Genomic DNA, 8120 nt, shown 5'->3' on the forward strand with positions numbered 1-8120 from the left:
GAGCAGGGGCATCGGGCACACAGGGACACCCCCCTCCCCACACTTCGGCCCTGTGGCTTCCCTTAGAAGCTACCCTGAAGCCCCCCTACCCTACCCTAACCACGCACCAGCCGGGGTCAGGTACCTAGGTGGAGCATGGATACCAGGGTTGGGGAGGGGGGCTCTCTCTGCACCTGCTGTCCCCAGCTCTGAGCTTGGGGGTGGGGTGGAAGTGGGGGGAGCCTGGGGCCACCCAGCTCAGGACGGGAAGTCTGGCTGGGGGTGGGGTGGGGGCGGGGTGAGGAGCCGGCTCTCCAGAGAGGACTCAGCTGGAGAAGGAAGAAGAGGGGGCCTGGCCCCAAAGACTGCGAAGACTGCGGCGTTGCTTCCCTGAGCCCCAGTGGACATCGCTGGAGACTGCACAGGGGGCGAGTGTGGGCCTGGATCACAGCCACAGCCACGGTAGGCTTCCCTGATGGGGTACACATTTCCCCACCCCAACTCCAGCATGGCTCTGAGGGTCTCTTATCACTCCCACCTATATCAGGCTTTGGTTGCCCATCTATGCTTGGAGCCCAGTGGGGAGTCAGCTGTGACAGCATCAGGTGGCTGTGGGAAGGGGTTAAAGATCAGGGTTGGGTTAAAGGGTGAGAGGAGATGGTCCCAGGCCTGGTGCGTGGGGTACCAGGGAGCGGGCGCTGCAAGGAGACCCAGCTCTGAATCCTGGCTCTGTGTGATGAGGAAGGGGCAGGGTCGCTGGGAATGCGTATGTCTGGATTTCCAGGGACCCTTGATTCGTGTCCTCTCCGCTGTGCAAGGTGCTGAGCCCTGGGGGCTCCACTTTCCCTCCGAGACAGACAGCAAGAGGGTCCCTGTCCTTCTAATGGGGACCACAGTGGACCTCAGGAGACACTCCAGGGTGTGCGTGGCCCAGTCAAGGTCATCCTCCCCCACCCTCTACACTTTCGGCTTTGGGCTTAGCTGTGCGAGTGCACTGTATCTCATTCACTCTGTGAAATGGGCCCGGTAACAGAGGTGCCAGCTCACAGTATCCATGCGGAGACAGCGCACACCAAGGCAGTGACTGCACACAGCCTGGCCTGGGGGTGGGAGTGGGGAGAATGCGGCACAGATGACGAGAAGGGGGTTTCTTCTGGGTCTTGTTGTCTGCAAGGCCTGAGCACTGAAAATTTCCCTCCGAAAGAGATTGAGGACGGGCAGGAAGGCCCTGCTGGGGAGACCTCCCTCTCTCCTCTCCCCGACTCCTTCCCCTCTCCCTGGAGGGCTTAGCTGGCCCCCCAGGCTGGCTGACCCCTGTCCACTGTGCATGGCTTTGGCGCCCTCTTGTGGCGCATTATTGAGGCTGCCCTCCCTCCCCATGTTTCTCCCCTATGCCCCCCACCAGAAGGCCCTGGACCAGGACACAAATCCCATCTAGACGCCTGCCCCTTCCTGGATCCAGAGCCTCTTCCACCTTTCCCTTCCAGCCTCAGCCACCCTTATTCACTTCCTCAACTCCCCAATCCCACTCTGCCCAGCTCCCTCTCCCGCACGAGGCACTGGCCCAGGCAAACCTAGGGCTAGCAGCGGCTCTGGCCGTGGCTGTGGCACCTGTTGCTGGCTGGGCAGTGGAGGGCGCTGTTGCCCATGGCTTGGAGCTGGGCTCGAGGGTGGGGGATGGGCACTGGACATCTGAGCAGCCCGCAGCTTTCTGGGCGGACCTGGGAGACCTTGTCTATCTGGCCCCCCTCCTCACCCTTTGCCCCTTACACCCCACAATACAGATCTTGGAGTGTGAGGTCCTTTAAAGCCTTTCCTAGACAGGGAAACGGAATCTCTTAAAAAAGTTCCTAGAATTCTCAGAAAGCAAAGCAGCACCAGGAAGCCCTGGTCCAGGGAGGCCAAGAGCTGTGAGCAACCCTCCTACTCTTAGAGAGGTGTGACTCCTTTTGCTGTGTGGCCTTGGAAAAGTGACTCTCCCTCTCCAGGCCCCCTGCCTGTGAAGCAGCAGCTGAGAGTAAAAGCAATAGCCCAGGGCCTGGCTTCCACGCCTGTGGGGCTACATGGGAGAGCATCATTAACTTCACAGGCGCATGACACCCTTTGCAGTTGCTTAAACTGAGGCCAGAGCTGGCAGGTCGGCTGCTTGAAGCCTGAATCCAGAGTTCCCACCACCTCCCACCTGCAGGTCCCTTCCCTTCCTCTCCACCATTTAGTCTTCTCTGCTCCAATCTTTTCCCGCTACAAGAGGGGACACTCTGAGCTCTCTCCCAGCTGAGCAGCCACAAGTGGCTCTTTTTGGGTTTTAGAGTCGCAGCCACAAGCCACCTTGTGCTCCCCCCTCACCCCCACAAGGCTCCTGTGCTGCCAGGGTGGACGAGTTGAGCAGACAGCAGAGCTGCTGGCCTCCGAGGACAGCCCACGGTGACGCCAGGGCCAGGCACGGGTCCCAACGAGAAGGGAGGAAACGGAAACGGGGTCCAGGGGTGGGGCAGGGCGGGGGCTGGGCCGGGCAGGGGATCAGAGCAAGATTGGGTCATGCAGCTTTGGAGTTGATAAGCAGCTGAGCTGCTTGACCCGGGGAGGGAGGGGGAGTCTCAGCAAGGCCCCCCTCTCCCCTGAGAGATACCTGTCAGCTTGCTTTGTCCTGTCTAAAGGAGACAGAACAGGGTGTGAGGAGGAAGGGGGAGCCAGGAGCTCTGATTCACATGGTGGCAGTGGGACTTTGGCCAAATCATTCATGCATCTGAGCCTCAATTTCCAAATCTGTCAAATGGGCACCAACATGCTTCACCAGGGGTCAGCTGCGGCGGGAGTGGGTTGGGGGAGCAGCCCAGTCCCTCCCCTCACTCTTCTACAGCTGTCCCTCCACCTGCTGCTGTCTGCAGCTCTAACACTCAGGGGTTCACACTTTCTCTTTCCAGACAAGGGGACAGCCCGACTCTGACAGGGTCCCGTCCCCCTCCGCCCACCCTATCTTTTAGGATGGGATCATTTCCCGCTTATCTGGTCTACCACAGCCACCTCCCACTAATCATCCTCAAATACCCTCCCCCAGGGGTCCCCCTTGGCTGTTGAGGGTGACACTTCCGGCGTCCTCCCTGACATCATTTCTCAGTCTGGGTGCCCCCAGCGAGCTTGATGGAGGAAGGGGAGGGAGAGGAGAGCAGGCATCCTTTCATCCCCCGACCCTCAGCCCAACCTTGTACATGGCCAGCTTCAGGCCGAGTGTGTCCAAGGCCAACTTCCTGTTCTGGTCACTGCCTCCGAGATCAGGAAATCATTGAGTGACACATTCCCGCCCGTCCCCCCTCTCTCCTCGCTGTGTCTGCCCCGCGATTATTTAATAGGAGCCGCGCGCGCTGTGGTCTCTTTTTGGAAAATCCAGTGGGAGAAGGAAGCTGTCAGCTCGGCTCTGACATCAGTGTCGTCCCTGTGCCAAGAGTCAGGGTGGCCAGGGAGGCGAGGGGGAGGGGTCGGGTGAGGAGGGAAGCAGCTGCCGATGGAGGGGGGGGGCCTGTGACGTGAACCTGCCACGTGGTTCCCAGAGGCAGAGGCTGCACAGAGAGAGAGAGACAGAGGAGATGGGATTGCCAGAATCAGAGATTGGGGTGCTCACAAGCACCCCCTCTCTGTGCCCCACGGAACCCTTATACTCCAAGAGCCGCGATGCCCCACAGGTTCACGGAGTGAGACACATGCACGTACACACGGAACTCGTGGCCATACATACAACATGCGCATAGCCACAGCAGGTGCTCATCGAGGTAAACCGGGACTACACTCGCCCAGCCACACACACACACACATACAGAGCCAAGCATGACTACACATGCACACATGGATGCACAGACGCCTAGCACATGGCACACAGGCATGGCCCTGTGCCCACTTAGTCCTAGTTGGACCGACAGGCCTGATCACGCACGCTCCAAGATGCACAGAAAGGGAGACCGGCTTGACTCCATCATGGGCTGGGCTTCTGGCTGCCTTGAGAAGGCTGGCCATGACCACTTCCTCCTTCCCCCACACCCCATGGCGAAGATGAAGGTTCCCAATGATATGAAAGCCATGTCATGAGCATCCCAAGCCCCGTCAGGGTGGGGCGCGGGGCAGGACCACTAGTGCTTCAGGGGTCAGAGGCTGCGCAAAAGGGTGGACTGGCAAAGGATGGGAGAACTCTGGGTGTTGGCTGACCTTGTACCCAGCGTGGGTCCTTGCCCCACTTCCCATGACCTTTCTGGTCCTTGGCTGAGTTGGAGGAGAATTAGCAAGGTGCTTTCAGTTCCTCCTCAGCCCCTTTAGGCCTGACTCCCATTCATGGAGACCAGCGATGGACAAACATCTTTGTTAGTGACTGTGAGAGTAAGAAATGCAAGAGATGATACAGCCCGAACATTGGCAGGTGGCAAGGAGGAATGGCTCGATGGACCAGGGCTCATCCTTCCACTGGGCTCTTGCTATTCCATTTCCTTTTTGAGAATACTTTTTTAAAAAAAGATTTATTTATTTTTATTGGAAGGGTAGGTCAGGTTTACAGAGAAAGAGCTTCTAACTGCTGGTTCACTCCCCAAGGAGCTGCAACAGCTAGAGCTGAGCTGATCTCAAGCCAGGAGCCAAGGGATTCTTCCAGGTCTCCCTTGCCATTGCAGGGTCTCAAGGTTTGGGCCATTCTCTACTGCTTTCCCAGGCCACAAGCAGGGAGCTAGAAGTGAAATGGAACAGCTGATACACTAACTGGTATCCAGGTGAGATCCCGGACACTTGAAGGGGAGAATAAACCAATGGAGCCATCATCGAGCTGGGCCCAGAATAATTATTTTTTTTTCTTTTTGAAAATTTGTTTGGCAGAGGAACAAAGAGAAAAGAGAGAGAGAGAGAGAGAGACATATCCACCATCTGCTGGTTCATTCTCAAAATGCCTGCAGCAGCCAGGGCTGGTCCAGGCTGAAGCCAGAAGCCGAGTGTCCCACGTGAGTGGCAGGGATTGGGGTCGTGTTCCGCTGCCTTCCCAGGTGCATTAGCCAGGAGCTGACAGCAAGTAGAGGGGCCAGGATTCATACCAGCGCTCCATCGGATACGAGGTGCAGGTATCCCAGGCAGCAGGTTCACCGGCTGTACCCCAAGCCCTGGCCCTCCGTGTCCTTTATGAAAGTACTGGCAAGAACCCTGCCCGTTGGGTCCAGGACTCACAGTCGGTGAAAAGGTTGCTCTTCATGTCTGGCCGCACTGGTCTCGGGCTGGTTAGAGATTTCAGCGTCCGGGAAGTATTGCAGGATGTGGCCTAACAAGGCTGCGGCTCTAGAATGTCACAGCCACAGCCGTCTACAATCTGGCAGCCCATTCTGCAGATGCAGAGGCTGACGGTAGAGCACCCCCTCTTCTTGCCTCCACCTCCCCCCCCCCGCCGACCCCCTGGTGGGTCCTGGCCCCTATGCAATACCCTGGCCAACCAGCCTCTGACTCACCCCCTGGGGGTGAATTCCTGACGCAGAACCAGGAAATGTCAGGGTGATGCTGGGGGCAGCCAGTGGGAGGCCAGGGTGCCCCCACCAATCTGGTGGTGGTGTCATTGGACTAGATTGGAGGTCTAAGTCCCCAGATAGCTTGCTTCTGTTCTTCCCTGCCATGCGCCTCCCCCAGGCTCCATGGTTGGGGGGAACCCCAACTGCTCAAACTTAACAACAACAGTACCAAGACCCTGGCCCCAGACCTGTCCCCCAACTCCAGCTGCTGACACAGGCTGGGGTGTTACTGCTGATGCATGCCAGGTTCATGACCCATATCTCCCTATTGTAAGTCGCCCCCCACACTCTCCCATGCTTCAATGCTGGAGGTTCTGGGGGGAAGTTGAGGCTAGGAAATAGATAAGTGCATAGATAAGCACACTCAAGGCATATGGAGGACATGCTGGATAGGGTGTAAGACAGGGGGCCATTCTAGGGTCTCCGATGTGGAATATTGAGGTCTTATCCATTGGGATGGGGACACTGTGGGAGAGTGGGGAGGCAGTTGGCGGTCCCCAAGCTGCTCCTGGTGCCTCAGGCTATGGCTGTGTCTCACCAGCCCAAACCCTCCGACCCCACCCCTGTACCCTGATTTCCACCCCCAGACCCACCCTGATGGCCCCAGGCTCATTTCTCAGATGGAGAACCAAGGCCAGTGGCCAGGAGCAGCTGTGGGTTGGGTGTTCAGAGAACTGAAATCCCAGCTGGGGAGCAGAGAGAGAGGGAGAAGGGAGGTGAGGGGAGGGAGGAGGGGGAAGCCTGGCCCCGGCAGTGAGCCGGCAAAGGGGGGTGGAGGCTGGGTTGCCCGGGTGCTGGGTTTCTGGGTCACTGGTCTTGGGGAATTCCCGGCTGCCCGGGGAGCTGCCTACCTGGTGAGTAACGGAGCTGCTGCCCACACAGGATGCCTGACCCGGAGGGTACTTCTCCCCACCCCTGCCAATGCCACTGCCATGCTGGCCTCTCTCCTGGGTGCCCCGGGGGAAAGAGACACACAGGCACAAGGAGGCAGCAGGTGGTGGGGGGGTGAGGGAGGATGGGGGGCCCGCTGGTTGCTACCCCTGTCCGGAACCTTTTCCCCCCTCCTCCTGGTGCTCTGTAGGGGGTGGCTGGTGATTCAAGCCCCTCTCTGAACTAAGTCCCCTTGCTTTTCAGATGGGCCGTGGGGTGAATCAACTCCTGGGGGTGGTGAGGCAGGGTCAGCTGCTGTCTAGGGCTGGGGCCTGATATGGGAGGAGGATGAAGGGCCTCCAGAAGGGCCCCCAGGGATAGTGGGTGTGCCTGGCTGTGCCAGCCCCCTCCCCTACTGTCTGGGTGTCTTGGGTCCCTTATCAATAGGGGGTGAAGAGGTCCCTGTTCTGCTTGGCTTTGCCCCTGGACCCTGGAGGGTGGCTGTCTCCTCCTCCTGTACATGATGGCTGGTGAGGGGTGGGCAGAATGGCTCATTCACAAGGCAGGTAATACGACTTTGTGGGCAGAGCTTCCTGGGTGCCCAGAGACCCTCTGGGCCCATAGCCCTCCCAAGGAATGCACCTCATCAATGCCACCATTCCCATTTTACTGATGAACAAACTGAGGCCCCGAAGGCAGTCACTTCCCTAAAGCCACACCGCTCCTAGCTGGCAGGGTCAAGCCTTCCAAGTTGGTGCTGAATGAGGCCAAAGTCCAGCCTTTCAACAGACGGGCCTCCCCCGCCTCCTCGACAGGGACTTGGCAATTGTAAAACGTGTTCGTGAGCTAGCTGATATCTGCTCTTGGTAGTACCCCATTCAGAGTATAATTGGGTATCAGACCACTCCTCTCCCACCTACAGGCCTTCAAAGATGAAGGAGCAAGGCTTGATTCTGCTCCACAGAAGTCCTGTGCACATAGTAGGCTGCAGCCTCCTGAGACTGGGAGGCAAGGCAGGTGAGGAGGGCTTCCTGGAGGAAGTGGGCTTTGGCTGTGCCCCTGGTGAGATGCTGTGGGGATAGCTCTGGCCTGCCCAACGCCAGGGGTTCCGGCTTCTACACAGGTTTGCCATCCAGCTCCGTGTAACCCCTGACCAAGTGCCTTTGCCTGATTGCCAGTTCTCCCTTAAAACAAGCAGCTACGACATCCCAGGAGCAACTTGGGCATGGTGGGCAAAACACAGCAAAACAAACAAAAAGAGAGGCTGGGTGGGCTCCCCTCCACAGCCTCCCTGGCTCTGAGTAGGGACCAGCAGAGCCTTTTGGAGTCAGCAGAGCTGTGCCTAGGCTGTGGCCTCCCTGTGGTGGGGAACCCCGAGGGTTCTCCTACAACCCCCTTCACTCTGGGGCCTGACCAGATCTCGCGGCAGGCCCGATCTGCAGAAGGGAGCCACACAGGCTGCAGATGAAGTCACAGCTGGAAGAGGGTAGGACCGGGGCTGCCACTCCAGGGTGGGGCCTGGGGTCATGACCTTGGAAGCTGGGAGCCAAGAAAGGAGGATGCCTTGTGCTGAGGGAGCTGGGGAAGGGGGTGGGACGCAGGGCCTGCAGTGCTGGAGGGCGGGCGGCAGGCAGGCAGGAGCAAAACAAACTCGGGCTGCGGCCACGTTGCAGGCAGCTCCCTCCCGGACTCCCCGGCTTGCAGACCCTGCCTGGCCTGGAGCACACCCTCCCCTCCCTGGCACAC

The sequence above is a fragment of the Ochotona curzoniae genome, unplaced genomic scaffold (genome assembly GCF_017591425.1).
Source record: "Ochotona curzoniae isolate NIBS_2020 unplaced genomic scaffold, NIBS_Ocur_1.0 scaffold_274, whole genome shotgun sequence".
In the NCBI taxonomy this organism is placed as follows: Eukaryota; Metazoa; Chordata; class Mammalia; order Lagomorpha; family Ochotonidae; genus Ochotona; species Ochotona curzoniae.